The following is a 20,241-nucleotide window of genomic DNA, read 5'->3' on the forward strand; positions in this document are numbered from 1 at the left end:
CCCTCTACCCAATTTGTATGTCACCCAAGAAGCCCTAGATTCCCAGCCCCTCTCTCATCACTCATCAGCCCTGAACACTTCTCAATCTGATCCCATCCCCCATCCCTACACAAACCCTAAGTGCCTTTCTTTGCACCTGTGGAACCCACATCCATCAGTAACACAGTTCCCCATCCTTCATCTCTTCTCTGCACATTTCCTCCACATTCTTACTCTAACTCAGTGGTTCTTAAACACATATCTGGCCTGTAATCCCAGCACTTCGGGAGGTCGAGGCGGGTGGATCATTTGAGATCAGGAGTTCAAGACCAGCCTGGCCAATACGGTGAAACCCCATCTCTACTAAAAATACAAAAAAAAAAAAAAAAAAAAAAAAAACTAGCCAGGTGGTAGTGGCATGCACCTGTAATCCCAGCTACTCGGGAGACTGAGGCAGGAAAATCGCTTGAGCCTGGGAGGCAGAGGTTGTGGTGAGCCAAGATGGTGCCACTGCACTCCAGGCTGAGCAACAGAGTGAAACCCTGTCTCAAAAAAAAAAAAAAAATCTGTGTTAGAATCACCTTGGGAGCTTTAAATAGAGTGTTTGTTGCTCAGGCCCCATTTTCAGAATGTTCAATCAGATCCTTTGGCTACAAGGATGAGGCTTCTGATTTTTTTTCATTTTAAATAACTCACCCAGGTGATTCTAACATGCAGCCAGGATAGAGAACTACTCATTGGACGAGCCCCAGCTTTCTGTCTACTCTAACAGTGCATTCATGCCAGTGAACGTAAGTTGGAGAAAACTCCACAGCATGCTGACTGGTCTCCCTAAATTAGAGATCACTAACCTAAAGTGGATATTTTAAAAATTATTTTTAGAGACAGGGGCTGGCTCTGGAGTGCAGTGGCCCACCATAGCTCACTGCAACCTCAAATTCCTGGGTTCCAGGGCTCCTCTGGCCTCAGCCCCCCAAGTAGGTAGCACTACAGGTGAGCACCACAGATCTGGGTTGGCTCTGTGCCCCCACCCAAATCTCACCTTGCAGCTTCCATAATTCACACATGTTGTGGGAGGGACCCAGTGGGAGATGATTGAATTATGGGGGTAGATCTTTCCCCTGCTGTTCTCATGATAATGAATAAGTCTTATGAGATGTGATAGCTTAAAAATAAAAATGGGAGTTTCTCTGCACAAGCTCTCTCTTTGCCTGCTGCCATCCACATAAGATGTGACTTGTTCCTCCTTGCCTTCCGCCAGGATTGTAAGGCCTCCCCAGGCACATGGAACTGTAGGTTAGTTAAACCTCTTTATTCGTAAATTGCCCGGTCTTGGGTATGTCTTTTAACAACAGCATGAAAACGGACTAATACAACCACATACCTAACTTTTTTTTTTTTTTTTTGTCGCCCAGAAGTCTTGTTTTGTCGCCAGGAGTCTCGCTTTGTCACCCAAGCTGCAGTGCCGTGGCGCGATCTCTGCTTACTGCAAGCTCCACCTCCTGGGTTCACGCCATTCACCTGCCTCAGTGTCCTGAGTAACTGGGATTACAGGCGCCTGCCACCACACCCGGTTAATTTTTTGTATTTTCAGTAGAGATGGGGTTTCACCGTGTTAGCCAGGATGGTCTCAATCTCCTGACCTTGTGATCTGCCTGCATCAGCCTCCCAGAGTGCTGGGATTACAGGCATGAGCCACCACACCTGGCCACACCTGACTAACTTTTAAAATTCTTTTTTGTTGAGATGGGGTCTCACTACATTGTCCAGGATGATCTTGAACTGGCTTCAAGCAATTCCCGCACCTCAGTCTCCCAAAGTGTTGGGATTACACGTGTGGCCAGGTGTGGTAGCTTATGCCCAGTGCTTTGGGAGGCCGAGGCTGGCGACCAATCTGGGCAACATGGTGAAACCCTGTCTCTACAAAATATACAAAAAGTAGTCAGGTGTAGTGGAGGCTGATATGGGAGGATCACTTGAGTCAAGGAGGTTGAGGCTGCAATGAGCCGAGATTGCTCCACCACACTCCAGTCTGGGTTATAGCACAAGATCCTGTCTCAAAGTTTTTAAAAAAGGGATGACAGTTGTAAGCCACTGTGCTGGCCTGAAGTGGATCTTAAAAGTTGTCCTGCAATCCTGCCATTTTCCCCGTGTCCCCTCACTCTATCTCCTAGAGATATAATCTGCACCTTTTCCTCAAAGCTCCAGGTACTTTTCCTGAGTAGCCTTAAGTGAGAAACAGAAGAAATCAGGAAAGACTTTCCACAAGCTCTCCCCACCACATCTACTCACCTCTCTGCATAGGTGCTCATACATATGTCTGCCTTCCCTCATTTCTCAGCTCAGGCCTGCCCAGCAGATCTTTCTGTAATGACCAAAATAGTATTTGTTGGTGCTGTCTAGTACTGTAGTCACTAGCCATATGCGGCAACTGAACACTTGAAATATGGCTAGCACAACTTATTATTATTATTTTTTTGAGATGGAGTCTTGCTCTGTCATCCAGACTAGAGTGCAGTGGCATGATCTCAGCTCACTGAAACCTCTGACTCCTGCGTTCAAGCAATTCTCCTGCCTCGGCCTCCCTAGCAGCTGGGACTTATAGGTGTGTGCCACCACACCCAGGTAAATTTTGTACCTTTTTTTTTTTTTTTTTTGAGATGGAGTCTCACTCTGTTGCCCAGGCTGGAGTACAGTGACTGGATCTCAGCTCACTGCAAGCTCTGCCTCCCGGGTTTACGCCATTCTCCTGCCTCAGCCTCCTGAGTAGCTGGGACTACAGGCACCCGTCACCTCGCCCGGCTAGTTTTTTGTATTTTTTAGTGGAGACGGGGTTTCACCGTGTTAGCCAGGATGGTCTCGATCTCCTGACCTCGTGATCCGCCCATCTCGGCCTCCCAGAGTGCTGGGATTACAGACGTGAGCCACCGCGCCCAGCCTAATTTTTGTATTTTTAGTAGAGATGGGGTTTTGCCATGTTGGCCAGGCTGATCTCAACCTCCTGATATCAGGTGATCTACCCACCTCGACCTTCCAAAGTACTGGGATTACAGGCATGAGTCACCTAGCACGCCCAGAAAAAATTTTGATTGTCTTCATTTTAAATTAATTTACACTTAAATAGCTACATGTGGCTGTCTATAAGGCAACATAGCTAGAGATGTTAGTCCCATCTAAGACCAACTCCTGCACTTGTATTCTGTGTGCCATTCTCTCATATACTCTAGGACATTCTTCCAACAATTGTTCCCTCTCCTGCTTTGTTCATTTTCCTTTGTTACAGAATCATTCTCCTCTGCATACAAATATATTGTCACATATTCAATTTTTTTTTTTTTTTTTTTTTTTTTTTTTTTTTTTTTGAGTACATGTGGCTTTTTATTATGCTCTTCTCTCCACTTTTGTATATATTTAAATTCTCCATAATGAAAAGTTAAAGATCTATATTTGAAATAGAGGAAATAAAAATGTCAATTTAAAAGGTATTTATGCCTCTGTATGAAATACAATGTTTTCTTAGATATTACTAGTATTTTAAGTGTTCAGTGGAGAACCACCCTTGTTTCTCTTTGAGAACAGAATTTATTGAGAATAGATGCAGGAATCATAGAGATGAACATGAACATATCAGCTTCATAAAGTAATAACCGATACAAAGCTGGATTACAGGATATGGCTCTTTCTTTCTTTTTTTTTTTTTTGAGATGGAGTCTCGTCCTGTTACTCAGGCTGGAGTGCAGTAGTATGATCTCCGCTCACTGCAACCACCACTTCCCGGGTTCAAGTGATTCTTCTGCCTCCGCCTCCCTAGTAGCAGCTGAGACTACAGGTGTGTGCCACCACACCGAGCTAATTTCTGTATTTTTAATAGAGACAGGGTTTCACCATATTGGCCAGGCTGGTCTCGAACTCCTGACCTCGTGGTTTGCCTGCCTCGGCCTCCCAAAGTGCTGGGATTACAGGCGTGAGCCACCGTGCCTGGCCAGGATGTAGCTTTAATATGCACCCACAGTGGGTTTCCTTTTTAAAAAAGCCTCTTTGCTAGGTGTGGCAGCTCATACCTCTAATCCAAGCACTTTGGGAGGCTGAGGCAGGAGGATTGCTTGAGCCCAGAGATTCAAGACCAGCATGGGCGATACTCCATTCCCAAGCTGGAGTGCAGTGGTGCAATCACGGCTCACTGCAACCTCAACCTCCTAGGCTCAGGTGATTCTCCCACCTCAGCCTCCCAAGTAGCTGGGACCATAGGCACACGCCACCACATCTGGATAATTTTTGGTGTTTTTTTTCTATGTGCTTCTACAAATATATGAAATGTTTTACGAATGTGCGTGTCATCCTTGCACAGGGGCTGTGCTAAACTTCTCTGTATCCTTCCAATTTTAGTATAGGTGCTGCTGAAGCAAGCACTAATTTTTGTATTTTTTTGTACAGATGGCGTTTCACTATGTTGCCCAGACTGGTATCAAACTTCTGGGCTCAAGCTCATAAAAAAATTAGCTGGGTGTGGTGCATGTGCCTGTAGTTCCAGCTACTTGGAAGGCTGAAATAGAAGGATCACTTGAGTGAAGGAGGTTGAGCCTGCAGTGAGCTGTGATCCCACCACTGCACTCCAACCTGGGTGACAGCTAAGCTCTGTCTCAAAAAATAATAATAAAATTACCTTCTCTTCGTATTTCCCTTTAGCTACCTTCAGCTTTTTGCTCCCTTCACAGCAAAAGTCCTCCAAAAGAATATTTTAATCATTGCTGACTCAAAGTTCTTTCCCCTACTCTCTCTTGAGCCCACTCAAATCATACTTCTGTCCCCACCATTCTGAACTGGCTCTTGTCAATGTCACCAGTGACTTCTCCATCACTGAATGCAATGCAGTCCTTATCTTATTAAACACACAGTATCTGCAGCATTAACCCAGTAGTCATTCTGTCCTCATGAAACACATTCTTGACTTGGCTTCTTGGAAACCACCCTCTTTCTCTTCCTACTCCAGTTGCTGCCCCTCCTCTGCTTTCTTCTCTGGTTCCTGCTCATCTTAACAACCTCAACATTTCCAAGTACAGTAGGGCTTAATGCCAAATCCTTTACTTGTGGGGAGTTCAGGGGGACTGGGTCTCATTCTGTGGCCCAGACAGGAGTGTAGTGGCGCCATCTCAGCTCACTGCACCCTCTGTCTCCCAGGTTCAAGTCATTCTCATGCCTCAACCTCCCGAGTAGCTGAGATTACAGCACCTGCCACCATGCCTGGCAAATTTTTCTATTTTTGGTAGAAACAGGGTTTTGCCATATTGGCCAGGCTGGTCTTGAACGCCTGGCCTCAAGTGATCCACTCGCCTCAGCTTCCCAAAGTGCTGGGATTGCAGGCATGAGCCACCGTCCCCAGCTTCCAAATCCTTCTTTTTGTCCTCATTTCACCCTAAGTGATCTCACTCAGTACCATCTGTATCTTTACCCTGACCACTCCTCTGAATTCTAAATTCATACATCCAACAGCCTAGCTGGCATTTCAAACTCAAAGATGAGTAGGCATCTTCATCTTAATGTGTCCATACTGAACTCTTGGTCCTCCCCCCTTAAAACCCATTGCTCCATCAGGAAGAATAGCTGATGGACAGAGGGCTTAATACCTACGTGATGGGATGATCTGTGCAGCAAACCACCATGGCATATGTTTACCTATGTAACAAACCTGCACATTCTGCACATGTACCCCTCAACTTAAAAGCTGAAGAAGAAAAAAAAAAAAAAAGCCCACTGCTCCGACAGTCCTTTCCATCTCAATGAATGCTAACTCCATTCTCCAAGTTGCTGTGGCCAAAAGCCTTGGGTCATCTTTGACTCCTTTCTTTCTCTCACATCACAATTCCAGTTCATCAGAAAATCCTTTCGGCTCTAACTTCAGAATATATTCCAAAACTTCCCTCTCCTCACCGCCTTCCACCCTCATGTACATTTCTGCAACAGCCTCCTCCTGGTTTTCTTCCTTCTGTCCTTGCCTCCCCATAGACTTCTTTCAGTACAGAAGCTAGAGTGATGCTTTTAAAATATGAGCCAAATCATCACCTTCATCTGCTCAGAAACCCTCACTGGCTCCCCTTCTGCTCAAAGAACTGAAAATGGTTTTCAAGGTCTTACACTATCTGGCCCTTTTCTCCTCTGTGTTAGCTTTCTAGGGCAGCCATAATAAAGTACCACAGACTGGGTGACTTAACCAACAGAAATTTATTTTCTCACTTATTCTGGAGGCTGGAAGCCGGAGATGAAGGTGTCAACATGATTGGCTTCTCTGGGGGCTTCTCGGCTTGGCTTATAGCTATAGATGGCTCTCTTCTCCCTGTGTCATCACATGGTCTTCCCTCTGTGCCCATCTGTGTCCTAATTTCCTCTTCTTGTGAGAAAAATCAGTCATATTGGATTATGGCCCACCCTAATGACCTCATTTTAGGTCTTTAAAGACATTATCTCGAAACACAGTCATGTGCTGAGGTTCTGGGACTTATGGCTTCAACATATGAATTCCAGGGAGACACCACTCAGCCCGTAACAACCTCCCTGACCTCACTTCCTCCCACTCTCCCACTCACGCCCTCCACTGGAGCCTCAAGGGCCACCTTGCTGTTCTCCAAACACATCAGACTTATTTCTGCCTCAGGAGCTATTCTCTATGCCCAAATCCTCTCTCCCCAGACAGTGGCAAGTCTTCCTCCTTCATTTCCTTTACATGTTTGCTCAAAGCTCACTACATCAGTGAGGCCTTTCCTGATCACTGTGAGTATTAACAGAATAGCAAGGCACCAAGCTCCTAACCATACACAAATTTTCCACCTCCCCTTGATCTGCTTAACTTTTCTCCACAGCCTGTATTGTTATATACCACTTTGCATATTTTCTTATTCACATGCTTGTATTTTTAAAATCTCCCTCAACTTAGTAGGTGCTTATTAAATATCTGTCGAATTAGTGGATAAATAGGATACAGTCATTTGCCAAAAGGAATACATTCAAAGTTCAGCATCACAAGGGATCCAGCAACTGTAACCTATAAGGCACAGTTTAGACAACTCAGATATTTAGCTTTGAGAAAAAAAAAGAAGCTTGAGGAAATACTGGATAAGTATTTTAACACTTCTAAAGTAGTGTCCTGTGGCCGAAAGCACAGTTTGTCTTTGCATTTGGTGTTACTCCATGGGGCAGTGTTGGGATATAAGGACGGAAATGAAGAGAAGGTAAATTTTAGCTAAATGTAACAACACAAAAATTCTAGTGAAATGTTATATTTCCTGAAGCTGGCTCCTGATAATAGAAAGTAAGGAGGTAGAAGCCAGATGATTGTCTCAAGAATATTGCAAGAGAGATACCTGCCTTGGTGGGAGGATCAAACAGTTGATTTCTGAGTTGGGTTCCAACTCTAAGATTCTAGAAAGATAACCCAACTTTAGATGAGGAAACTGTCACCACTTCATATAGTATGGCTGGTCTTAGCACCCCATTGCTTTTATGACTCAGGTCTAGCAAAGTGGCCATATCCTGGAAGCACCACAAGATGAAATGAGAAGTCAAGGGGACAAAGGCCAAGCTTTGCCAATAAATATTCAAATGACGGTATGCAAGGGACTTCATTTATCTGGCTCTCCAGTAAATCCTCATTAAATTAAAGACTTGGCCTAAATGACTACTTCATCCCTTTCAGTTGTAAACACTGTAATTCCAGATGTTTTTCCCTCAACTAACAGGAGCTGTAAGAGAGTTGTGAAAAAGAGACTTAGATAGTCACAGAGGCCAGACACGGTGACTCACTCCTGCAATCCCTGCACTTTGGGAGACTTGAGCCCAGGAGTTTGAGATCAGCCTGGGCAATAAAGTAAGACCCAATCTCTATGAAAAATTTGAAGAAATTAGCTGGGCATGGTGGTACCCACCTGTAGTCCCGGCTACTCAGGAGACCAAGGTAAGAGGATTGCTTGAGCCCTGGAGGTTGAGGTTGCAGTGAGCCATGATTATGCCACTGTACTCCAGCCTGGGCAACAGAGTGAGACCAGAGTGTCTCAAAAAACAAACAACAACAACAACAACAACAAAAACAGGCACAGAGTATATATGGAATGGGATGGGAAAGAAGGTACACTGGAATGTTCAGATTGAAGGAGAATCATGTTAAGTCACATCCTTCCTTCCTTACCAGAAGATTACATAAATGAGAGGGAAAAAATCCTCTGGGCCAATTGTTCAACCTCTTGTCTTCAAGCATGTGAAAGTGTAGAGAGCTCTGAGCTTGAAAAATCAGGATGAAACTGCTACTTAATCACAGACACCTTACAGAACTGCTTCTCACTCCCAAGGGTCCAGTAAAGCTTCAAGTTGTGCTGTGCTTCGGTTTATGGAGACTAAATCTTACACTGAATGAATATCACTGAAAACTGATTTCAAAAACAAGTCTACCTATGAGTGAGCACACATCGCTGTGCTTGCCCGAGCTTCTTTGTTTTGATTGATAAAATGTCTTCTGTGGATGCTTCCTAGGTGTTGAATTACTGAGACTAGTAAGACAGCATTAAAGACTTGAGTTACTCAAGCTTGGTTTCTAATATCTTTGTCTGCCTTTTTCTAGCTATAGTCTGTTTATGGCTTTTGGAGTTATTTAGAGATTTTGGTCAAAAAGCACCAAACAGGGCTGGGTGCAGTGGCTCACGCCTGTAATCCCAGTACTTTGGGAGGCTAAGGTGGGCGGATCACGAGGTCAGGAGATTAAGACCATCCTGGCTAACATGGTGAAACCCTGTCTCTACTAAAAACACAAAAAATTAGCCGGGCATGGTGGCGGGCGCCTGTAGTCCCAGCTACTCAGGAGGCTGAGGCAGGAGAATGGCGGGAACCCAGGAGGTGGAGTTTGCAGTGAGCAGAGATCACGCCACTGCACTCCAGCCTGGGCAACAGAGCAAGACTTTGTCTCAAACAAAAAAAAAAAAAAAAAGAAGACGACCAAAAAAAGCAGCAAACAATTTTGATACAACCTGATTTTTAAAATAGAAAATTCCCAGTAGCTTCCAAGTAGTTAAGGCAGAAATGGTACAATCGACTAAGCAAATCTTTGACCTGTTTTCTTATGTTGGTCAAAAACTAGCATAAATTTGATATATTTCAGGATTTAAGCCAGGGTAGAGCTAGTGCTCTGGAACGACCTGAAAACCAAGTGGTATAGTTTGGATATTTGTCCCTGTCAAAATCTCATGTTGAGGTATAATACCAGTGTTAGAGGTGGAGGCTGGTGGGAGGTGTTTGAATCATGCAGGTGGATCCCTCATGAATGGCTTGGGCCACTCCCTTGGTGATAAGTGAGATCTCCCTCTGAGTTCACATGAGATCTGGTCTCATTACAAGTGTGTGGCAACACCCCCAACTGCTCTCTCTCTCTTGCTCATCACATGCTTTCACCATGTGCCGTGCCTGCTTCCCCTTTGCATTCTACCATGATTGAAAGCTCCCTGAAGCTTCACCGGAAGCCAAACAGATGCCAGCACTGTGCTTCATGTAAAGCTTGCAGAAGTGTGAGGGAAATAGTCCTCTTTACTTTACCAATTACCCATCTCAGGTATTTCTTTATAGCAATGCAAGAACGACCTAACACAGAAAATTGGTACTGAGAAATGGGGGGCATTACTGTAAAGATATCTGAAAATATGGAAGTAATTTTGGAACTGGGCAGAGGTTGGAAGAATTTGGAGAGCTCAGAAGACAGGAAGATGAGGGAAAGTTTGGAATTTCTTAGAGACTGGTTAAATGGTTGTCACCAAAAGCTGACAGAAATATGAATAGCGAAGTCCAGGCCTGCGACAGTCTCAGATGGAAATGAGAAACTTACTGGGAACTTGAGCAAAGATCACATGTGCTATGCCTCAGCAAAAAACTTGGCTGCATTCTCTTCAGGCCCCAGGAATCTGTGGAAGTTTGAACTTGTGAGTGGTGACCTAGGGTACGTGGCAGAAGAAATTTCTAAGCAGCAAAGCATTCAAGAATTGATCTGGCTGCTTCTAGCAGCCCAACTCAGATATAGGAGCAAAGAAGTGACTTAAAGCTGGAACTCATATTTAAAAGGGAAGGACAGCATATAAGTTTGGAAAATTTGCAGCCCGGTCATGTGTTCGAAAAGATAAGCCCATTTTCATGGGAAGAATTCAATCAGGTTGCAGAGCAAACCACTTGCTAGAGGTATCTGCCTAACTAAAAAGAATCCAAATAGTAATATCCAAGAAAATGGGGAAAAGGCCTTGAAGGTATTTAAGAGATCTTTGCAGCAGCCCCTTCCCTCACAGACCCAGAGGCCTAGGAAGAAAGAATGGCTTTGTGGGCTAGGCCCAAGGCCCCACTGCCCTGCACAGCCTTGGAACACTGCTCTCCATATCCCAGCCACTCAAGCTCCAGCTGCGGTTCAAAGGGACCCAGGTACAGCTTGGGCTGCCGCTTTGGAGAATGCAAGCCATAAGACTTGGAGGCTTCCACACAGTGTTATGTATGTAGGTGCACAGAATATAAGATTGAAGAATGATTGGCAGCCTCAACTTAGATTTCAGAGGTTGTACAAGAAAGCCTGGGTGCCCAGGCAGAAACCTGTTGCAGGTGCAGAGCCTCCAAAGACAACCTCTACTAGGGCAGTGACAAGGGGAAGTATGGTGTTGGAGACCCCACACAGAGTCCCCAGTGGGGCATGGCCTAGCAGAGTTGTAAGAAGGGGGGCCCTGCCTTCTAGGTCTGAGAATGGTAGATCTGCCAGCAGCTTACACCTGGTGCCTAGAAAAGTCACAGCACTCAACAATCTGTGAGAGTAGCCACGAGGGCTGTACCCAGCTGCAAAGCCACAGAGGCAGAGCTGCCCATAGCCTTGGGAGCCCACCCCTTGCTCCAGTGTGCCCTGGATGTGGGACATGGAGTCAAAGGAAATTATTTTGGAGCTTTAAGGTTTAATGACTGCCCTACTGGGTTTTGAAATTGCATGAAGACTATAGCCCCTTTCTTTTGATTTCTCTGATTTGTCCCTTTTGGAATGGGAATATTTACCCAAGCTGATTCTCCCATTATATCTTGGAAGTAAATAACTTGTTTTGATTTTACAGGCTCATAGATGGAAAGAGATGAGTCTCAGATGAGACTTTGGACTTGGACTTTGGACTTTTGAGTTAATGTTGGAACAAGTCAAGATTTTGGGGGACTGTTGGGAAGGCATGATTATATTTTGAAATGAGAGAGGGACATGAGATTTGAGAGGGGCCAGGGGCAGAATGATATAGTTTGTATATTTATCTCCATCCAAATCTCATGTTGAATTGTAATCCCCCGTATTGGAGGCGGGACCTGGTAGGAGGTGATAGGATCATGGGGGTGGATTTCTCATCAATGGTTTAGCACCATCTGTTTGTTGCTGTCCTTGTGATGAGTGACTTCTCATGAGATCTGGCTGTTTAAAACTGTGTGGCACCATGCTCTGTCTTGTTCCTGCTCTGGTCATGTGACATCCCTACTCCCCCTTCACCTTCCATCATTATTGTAAGCTTCCTGAGGCCTCACCAGAAGCCAAGCAGATGCCAGCATCAGGCTTCCTGCAAAGCCTGCGGAATCATAAGCTGATTAAATCTCTCTCTTTTTTCTTGAGATAGAGTCTCATCCTGTGGCCCAGGCTGGAGTGCAGGCAGTATCTCTGCTCCCAGGCTCAAGTGATTCTCCTGCCTCAGCCTCCTGAGTAGCTAGGATTACAGGTGCGTGCCACCAGACCCAGCTAATTTTTGTATTTTTAGTAGAGATGAGGTTTTGCCATGTTGGCCAGGCTGGTCTCGAACTCCTGATCTAAGGTTGTCCATCAACCTCTACCTTCCAAAGTGCTGGGATTACAGGCATGAGCCACTGCACCCAGCCTCTTTTCTTTATAAATTACCTAGTCTCAGATACTTATTTTTGGCAATGCAAGAATGGCTTAATATACCAAGATTTGTGTTTTCACCATTTTTTTCTGTTTATAGCCATGTTATTTTACTGTTTATCTGAGAAAAGAACCTGGCTTGTCAGTATCTTTTATTAGACGGACAAACTCGCCAGAATAAAGTGAGTATTAGGACCCTTGGTTCTGCAAGGTTTAGGTAACAGAATCTGTTTTTACTGATTGTTGGGAAACATAAATGATATTCCTTTTAGACTTGGCTCCCTAAACCTTTTCCTTGTTTTGCTTTTTGGTACAATAATGAGGGCTGGCAGGGCCACTTGACACCATTAGCAGTAGACGAATTTTTCAATAAGGACTAACAGAGGAAAACTATTGAAATTCTGATTTATTGTTTGGCCCAGAGAGTTCTCTATCTCCTCGTGCCCTTGCTCTCCATGTATACTTTATGAAACATTTCAGCAAAGGCATCTCTCAAAATTAATCCCATAGCTGTCTCCTTCAATTCTCCTCCTTGAAACTCTTCACCAATCTTCATAGAGTCCTGGCCATTTCTTGAGGGCCCTCCCACTAGATGATTAAAGGCAATACAGTGAAGGAAAGTCCTATTCTGAGACTTGTCTTTGTAAACTTAGTGATCTTCTCCCTTTCCACTTATGAAAATTTAAAGAGAAGCACTCTCAAATGTGAACTGAATGCCGTCCCATTTCTCCCCCAAACTGGGAAGAAGCTGGTCATATACCCTCACATTTATATAATAAATATTCAAAGACTCTAATCTGGTATCTTCCATATAACACACACTTTAACTCCTATTTTAAACTTTCAAAAGGCTTTTTATGGCATCTTATGCCCTACTTTAAAATGTCTGTCAGCCTAATATTTCTACCTTTTTTCTTTATTAATTTATTTTCAAGGTCATGTGTGAAAACAACTTTCAGTGAAAAGAACCCATCTGCTTTGACAAAAATGTACACTATAAACCTTCACTTCTACAAGGGTCTAAAAAAATCCAACGGTTCAATTAGAATGCTTCCAAACCACGTTCCCTAAAGCATGCTTTGTGCAACACTAGGAGTCGATGCAGCAAACAAAAACAAAAAAATGGGGAGAGGGGCCAGGCAGGCACGGTGGCTCATGCCTGTAATCCCGGCACTTTGGGAGACTCAGGCGGGTGGAACACTTGAGGCCAGGAGTTCGAGATCAGTCAGCATAGTGAAACCCCGTCTCTTCTAAAATACAAAAATTAGCTAGGTGTGGTCATGTGTGCATGTAATTCCAGCACTTTGGGAGACTGAGGTGGGTGGAACACTTGAGGTCAGGAATTCAAGACCAGCCTGGCCAACATGGTGAAACCACGTCTCTACTAAAAATACAAAAAAAAAAAAAAAAAAAAAATTAGCCGGGTATGGTGGCACACACCTGTAATCCCAGCTACTCGGGAGACTGAGGCATGAGAATCGTTTGAACCCTCGAGGCAGAGCCTGCAGTGAGCGGAGACCTTGCCACTGCACTCCAGCCTGGGAAACAGAGTGAGACTATGCCTAAAAAAAAAAGAAAAAGAAAAAGAAACAAGAAATGGGGAGAGGGAATGATGCTACATACTGAAGCTACCTACCTTCTTTAAAATTCAAAATGCAGATTATCATCTTAAAAAATTGTATGCATCTTAAAGTGAAGATATCTGTTTAATTTTACTTAACCTCCTATTTCTCAAAGTTACTTGATTACAGACCTCTTTTCGGGTATGCATGCAACACCGAGCAACATACGACAGAGCTAGGGTTCCATGGTACACAGTTTGGAACTTGTGCTAGCAAATGTTATTCATTATTTTATAAGAAGTGTTATTCCAAGGTATCTAGGCATTGGAGAATCATCTTGGTATGAAATATGACTCGATCCCTTCGCATACCGTATTTACAGGGTATGGTGGTTAACTTTATGTGTCCACTTGTCCCTTAGCCCATCCTGGGTTAAGGGATGCCCAGATAGCTGGTAAAATATTGTTTCTGGGCAAGTCTGTGAGAGTATTTCTGGAAGAGATTAGCATTTGAATCAATAGACTGGGTACCAAAACCCATCCTCACTGATGTGAGTGGGCATCATTCAATTAACGGAGCATAGGAATCATAAAAAAGGTGGAGGAAGGCAAATTTGCTCTCTCTTCTGAAGCTGGGACATCCATCATCTACTCCTGCCCTTGACTTCAGTGCTCCAGGTTCTTGAGCCTTCAATACCAGCAGCCACTCTTCAGCCCTTTCAGCCTCAGATGTAAGAATTACACTGGCTTTCCTGGTTCTTCAGCTTGCAGGGGGCACATGTTGGGACTTCTTGGCCTTTATAATCTCCTGAGCCAATTCCTATAAGAAGTGTCTTTGTATATCTATATATATCCCATTGGTTCTGTTGGTTTGGAAAACCCTAATACACAGGGCTATCTATATCTCATCCCTCAAGTACTAAGTAAGTCTCCAAATGACTATCAGGTTCTCATAAACACAAAACATATATGCTTATTTTGTAATATCAAGTTGTTAACTTCATCTGAGTAGTTTTCAGCACATATGATGGGGATAAGTCATCAGTTATGACAGACAACTTCCAGAGTTACATCACCAATGTTCATCTATCACTCACCTTTCCTTCAAACTTTATACATCATATTCAAGTTAATTCCTATTGCACGTACCTCTGATTTCTAATACGAAATGAAAATTAAATTTATTATTTCCTTCATTAAAAAAAAAGATTTCAGCCTGGGTGCAGTGGCTCATGTCTGCAATCACAGCATTTTGGGAGGCTGAGGCAGGTGGATCACTTGAGGCCAGGAGTTCAAGACCAGCCTAAGCAACATGTTGAAACCCCTATCTCTACTAAAAATACAAAACAAAACAAAACAAAATTAGCCAGGCGTATGTGCGCCTGCAATCCCACCCCTACTCAGGAGGCTGAGGCAGGAGGATAGCTTGAGTTCTGGAGGCAGAGGTTGCAGTGAGCCAAGATCATGCCACTGCACTCCAACCTAGGCAAGACAGTGAGACTGAGACTCTGTCTCAAAAAAAAAAAGTTTTCATATCACTTTTTCTCCTTTGCAGTTCAGCATTGCCACTAAAGGTGTCCAGGTAAGACAGAACTGGGTACAAACCCTTCCTTCTCTTCCCCTTACTCTTTCACCTCTTCATTTGTGACATGCAGTGTTAACCCAATATAACTCATGAGTGTTCAGAGATCCTGTCTGTCCTCAGCTTGACACACGATAATCTTTAGGCATCCTTATTAGTAATAAGGTGTCCTTGTGTGATTTTTTCACAGACTTTTCACAGACCCTATCTATGGTCATTCCTGGAACCCCTGGCACATTCTTCTTCCTTCTCTTCCTGATCTCAACTTTTTCATCCTCCAGATCTCCCTCTGCTTTCCCCGTGGACAAACCTCTAGAAATGTTAAAATGTCAGATTATGATCAGGAAATCTGTAGTGAGTAGTTGCCCACTGCTGCCCATTCCATCTGACCTAAATTCCTCAGCTCTTCTAACATTAAGACCTCTTCCTGGCCGGGTGTGGTGCCTCACACCTGTAATTCCAACACTTTGGGAGGCTGAGGCAGGCGGATCACTTGAGGTCAGGAGTTCGAGACCACCTGGCCAGCATGATGAAACCCTGTCTCTAACTAAAAAAATACAAAAATTAGCTGGACGTGGTGGTGCATGCCTGTAATCCCAGCTACTCAGGAGGCTGAGACAGGAGAATAACTTGAACCTGGGGGGCGGAGATTGCAGTGAGCTGAGATCACACCACTGCACTCCAGCCTAAGTGACAGAGCCAGACTCAGTCTCAAAAACAAAACAAAACGAAACAAAACAAAACAAAATCTCTTCCTATAGCTAACTCCCATTTACCACCCCCAGCATGAACACTCTTGATATATTTACATGGTTTCTCCTTGGAACTTCCTCTTTTTCTTCTTTCTTTTTTTTTTTTTTTTTTTTGAGACGGAGTCTCGCTCTGTCGCCCAGGCTGCAGTGCAGTGGCCGGATCTCAGCTCACTGCAAGCTCCGTCTCCCGGGTTTACGCCATTCTCCTGCCTCAGCCTCCCGAGTAGCTGGGACTACAGGCGCCCGCCACCTCGGCTGGCTAGTTTTTTTGTATTTTTTATTAGAGACGGGGTTTCACCATGTTAGCCAGGATGGTCTCGATCTCCTGACCTCGTGATCCGCCCGTCTCGGCCTCCCAAAGTGCTGGGATTACAGGCTTGAGCCACCGTGCCCGGCCTTTTTTCTTCTTTCTTAATGGTTGCTATCAAATACCCTAAAACAAAAACAAAAACAAAAAACCTCCTCTGAATGTCCCTTATTCACACTTTCAACGCAACAGGTCTGTAACACTCATTTTCTTGTTAAAAAAATTTTTATTATTATTATTATTTTTTCCAGACAGAGTCTTGCTCTGTTGCCAGGTTGGAGTGCAGTGGCGTGATCTCGGCTCACTGCAACTTCTGCTTCCTGGGTTCAAGTGATTCTCCTGCCTCAGCCTCCTGAGTAGCTGGGATTACAGGTGCCTGCCACCATGCCCAGCTAATTTTTGTACTTTTAGAAGAGGCAGGGTTTCACCACGTTGGCCAGGCTGGTCTCAAATTCCTGACCTCAAGTAACCCACCTGCCTCGACCTCCCAAAGTGCTGAGATTACAGGTGTGAGCCATCATGCCGGGCCAAAATTTTTAAATTTTAAGAAATATATTTTATTTTTTGTAGAGACAGGGTCTCACTTTGTTGCCCAAACTGGTCTTGAACTCCTGGGCTCAAGTGATCCTCCTGCCTCAGTCTCCCAAAATGCTGGGATTACAGGCACAAGCCACCACGCCTGATGCTTCATTTTCTTCTGATGAATTCACATATACATGTACAAATACTTTATGCTAAATTGTACTTACTGATGTACTTTTTTTCACTGTGCTTTTTTTCTTTTGCCCAGATATTTTTCGCATATAAACGTTAGCTCCTTAATGGGAGCAAATGTACCAGTCTTTTTTTTTATTCACACCTATAGTGAGAATATAAACATTTTTTACTGATCTACCAATACTGAACCCTTTTGTTTCTAATAGTTATATTTACTTTAACTGAATACATTACAAAATGTTATTTGAGGGACGAAGTTGGGTGTTTGCTCAGGGACAAAGTTGATGGTGCCTTTGTGAATTTATCGAAAAGACCATCGTGATGGCTAAATAGTAGAAGGCTAAATAATATAAATTGCTTTATTGGCAATATCAGTTTGCAAACCCGGAAGATATAGTCTTCAGCATATGCTGAATGTGCTCTCTCTTCAAAGAGGGGAAGGACAAGTTGGGTTTCATGCCTCACAGGGCCCATGTCACACAATGGAGTCATACATATTCAGCAGGTTTGGAGGAAAAGATATACATATTTATGAGGGGAGCTGAGTGCATGGGCAATGGGTAAACGCGTATGTGACATACATCCCATATACACTTTGGGGCAGGGTTTTCGTGTTAAAATGAGGTAGAATTTGGCTCTTTACATCAAAAAGTGGACTACAGGACCCAAGGGCAGTTTGTGTACAGCCTCTATAAACTGGCTGAAACTGGCTTAAGGTCTGCAATTGCTTATCAGAAAAGAATGTTTGTAAGGGTGATCCTCAGTCCAATCAGAGTTGCAGTGGTCTGGGTTGTAAATCAGAGGATGGGTCTGATGGTTCCTATTATTAGGGAGTTTAGAGCCACAGAAATTGAGAAATTGGTCATGCCAGCCAGTCCCCGAACCCTAACCCTGTAGGTAACTTTGTTTCCTTAACCTTACAGTCCATCTTAGGTGATAAAGGGGTGTCTGTTTTGGTATCTCAGATCACAAATTGTTGGTTGGTTTGTGTGTTTGCTTCATCATTCAGGATGTTGTTTCACTAGGCGATGTGAACCTGAATTCTCAAGGCTGGTCAGACTGTAATGTTCTCATTCATTTTAGGTTCAGGTCATGCTTCTCTGGCCATAGCCTTCACTTGGATTTTAAAAGTCGAGTTACTCATCAAAGTCTCTAGGACATGAAAGACAATCCCCAGGTATGATGTGACTAGTAAAAAAGAGGTCCAGCTGCCTAGAAACATAAGATCCCCTCAGCTCTAATGTCTATCACTAGTATTCAGTGTTGGCAAGGATCCCAGGCCACAGAGCTGTGGCTTTCTGCAGCCGCTCTGGGGAGTGACTCTCTTGGAGCATGTGACGTGGCCTTCCATTGTGCAGGACCAGCCCAGTGGCATCCTTTCAACACCTCTGGCAAGCAGCCTTTCCAAGCACTGTGCCATCTGAAAACAGGAGGCGTATCTTTCACATCCTAGGCACACGCCCTACGGAGTGGTCAGGGTTTTGTCTAGTTCTCAGCAAACTAGCTACAGCTCCATTCCTTACTCCCACACTCAAGAGAGGTACTAGAAGTGAGAGTAGCCTGATACGACGCTAACCCTGAGTTGCTTTTATTTAAATTAAAATAAGAGTAAATCAACCAGGTATGGTGGCTTGTGCCTATAATCCCCAAATTTTAGGAGATCAGTTAGGGTGGATCACGAGTTCAGGAGTTCAAGACCAGCCTGGATAACATGGCAAGACCCCATCTCTACAAAAAGTACACAAATTAGCTGGACATGGTGGTGTGCACCTGTAGCCCCAGCTACTCTGGAGGCTGAGGTGGAGGATCACTTGAGTCCAGGAGGTAGAGGTTGCAGTGAGCTGAGACTGTGCCACTGCTAATAATTAATTAATTAAATTAATAAATCGGCCGGGCGTGGTGGCTCAAGCCTGTAATCCCAGCACTTTGGGAGGCCGAGGCGGGCGGATCACGAGGTCAGGAGATCGAGACCATCCTGGCTAACATGGTGAAACCCTGTCTCTACTAAAAAAATACAAAAAACTAGCCGGGTGAGGTGGCGGGCGCCTGTAGTCCCAGCTACTCGGGAGGCTGAGGCAGGAGAATGGCGTAAACCCGGGAGGCGGAGCTTGCAGTGAGCTGAGATCCGGCCACTGCACTGCAGCCTGGGCGACAGAGCGAGACTCCGTATCAAAAAATAAATAAATAAATAAATAAATAAATAAAAAATTAATAAATCATGCCACTTTTATTTATTAAATAAATAAAATAAGAGCAAATCACTCACAAATTGAGAGCTTTTATTAGCGAAACATTATTTAGGGAACCCAAATAACATGGGGTTGACAGCCATTGCGCTAACTGGCAGCCCCTGGCAAAGTCAGTACAAGCTCAAAGCTAGGATTATGCTGGTCACTTAAGTGACAGCTATTGTGAATTGCTGTTCTCTCAAGAAAAAAGAACTGATTTCTATGGTAAACCAGGCACTGTGCTGGGTGCCTTTACAATTCATCACCACACCACCTAATGAAAGGAGCATTTTTCAGAAACTGTAGTGGTCAGGCTTTCCCAAGGCCTGAGTTCTTTTCCACCAGAGCATATTGTTGCCCTATTATCCAAAGTTCTCTCAGGAAAAGAACTGACGTAAGACCCACATGGCTCCATTAAATCTTCTGGCTACTTGATGGATTTTCGAACTCCCTATGTCTGGGGTTTGTAGGTACTATCTATTTCTTTCTCCTCTCTTGTTCTTCCTTTTTATTCCACAAAATACAGGAATATTCTTGTACATTAGTCCTTGCAGCAACCTTGGAATTACTACATTCCTCAAACAAGTTATGGAAGCCAGCTGCCAATATTGGTCCCTGGTTAAACAGTGAATTTTGTTGTTCCATAGAGTTACTACTGAAATACCTAAGCCCATTTGTAAAATACAATTTAGTTGATCTGAAGGCTGTCTCTAAAGCAGTTTTATGTAGTTATTACAGAGAAGGACTAATTTTAAGACTATTTTATTGTTTAAAAAAATATGTAAACATTTTATGGATGCACCAGTGAAGTAAAGACCAATAAATGAAGCAGTAACTTTAATAAAAGGGTAAGTAAAATGTCACATCCTCTGCCTATATTCAGGTCTGTTAGGTACGTGTAGTTAAATATAGGTATGTTAGTTGATAAATATTTATTTAAGTATTTCTTTATGTCTACTCATTAAAAAGAAAGAAAAGATTAAAAGAATTTTACTATGTGAAAAACTGCCCACCACTGGGGGAAAGAATTTTATTATGCAAAGCTTCAATGTTATTTACAGTTTAGACTTCTGTAGACATTGAAGGCTGACGTTAAGATAAAGAAGTTAACCCTGTCCTGTCTTGGAGAAGGTAGAAAGAGATGAGAATGAATACAATTCAGGATCTACTTCTGGTCTTTGATGAGGAATCAGCATACAGTTCTGGGAGG

At 43.7% G+C, this 20,241-nt stretch overlaps 1 long non-coding RNA gene and 1 other non-coding gene across 2 annotated transcripts in view; both read right to left on the reverse strand.

Annotated features, from left to right (window-relative positions):
• Positions 1 to 20,241, reverse strand: part of LOC115892903 — a 49,791-nt gene that overhangs the window by 24,875 nt on the left and 4,675 nt on the right. Inside the window, exon 3 of the long non-coding RNA XR_004052827.1 lies at positions 2,272 to 2,344. This is a non-coding gene — a long non-coding RNA (uncharacterized LOC115892903). The remainder of the gene's footprint in view (positions 1 to 2,271; positions 2,345 to 20,241) is intronic.
• LOC115892976 lies at positions 4,283 to 4,389 on the reverse strand. Its single transcript, XR_004052941.1, has one exon. It is a non-coding gene; the product is annotated as a U6 spliceosomal RNA (small nuclear RNA).

Source organism: Rhinopithecus roxellana, chromosome 13 (assembly GCF_007565055.1).
Source record: "Rhinopithecus roxellana isolate Shanxi Qingling chromosome 13, ASM756505v1, whole genome shotgun sequence".
NCBI classification, from domain to species: domain Eukaryota; kingdom Metazoa; phylum Chordata; class Mammalia; order Primates; family Cercopithecidae; genus Rhinopithecus; species Rhinopithecus roxellana.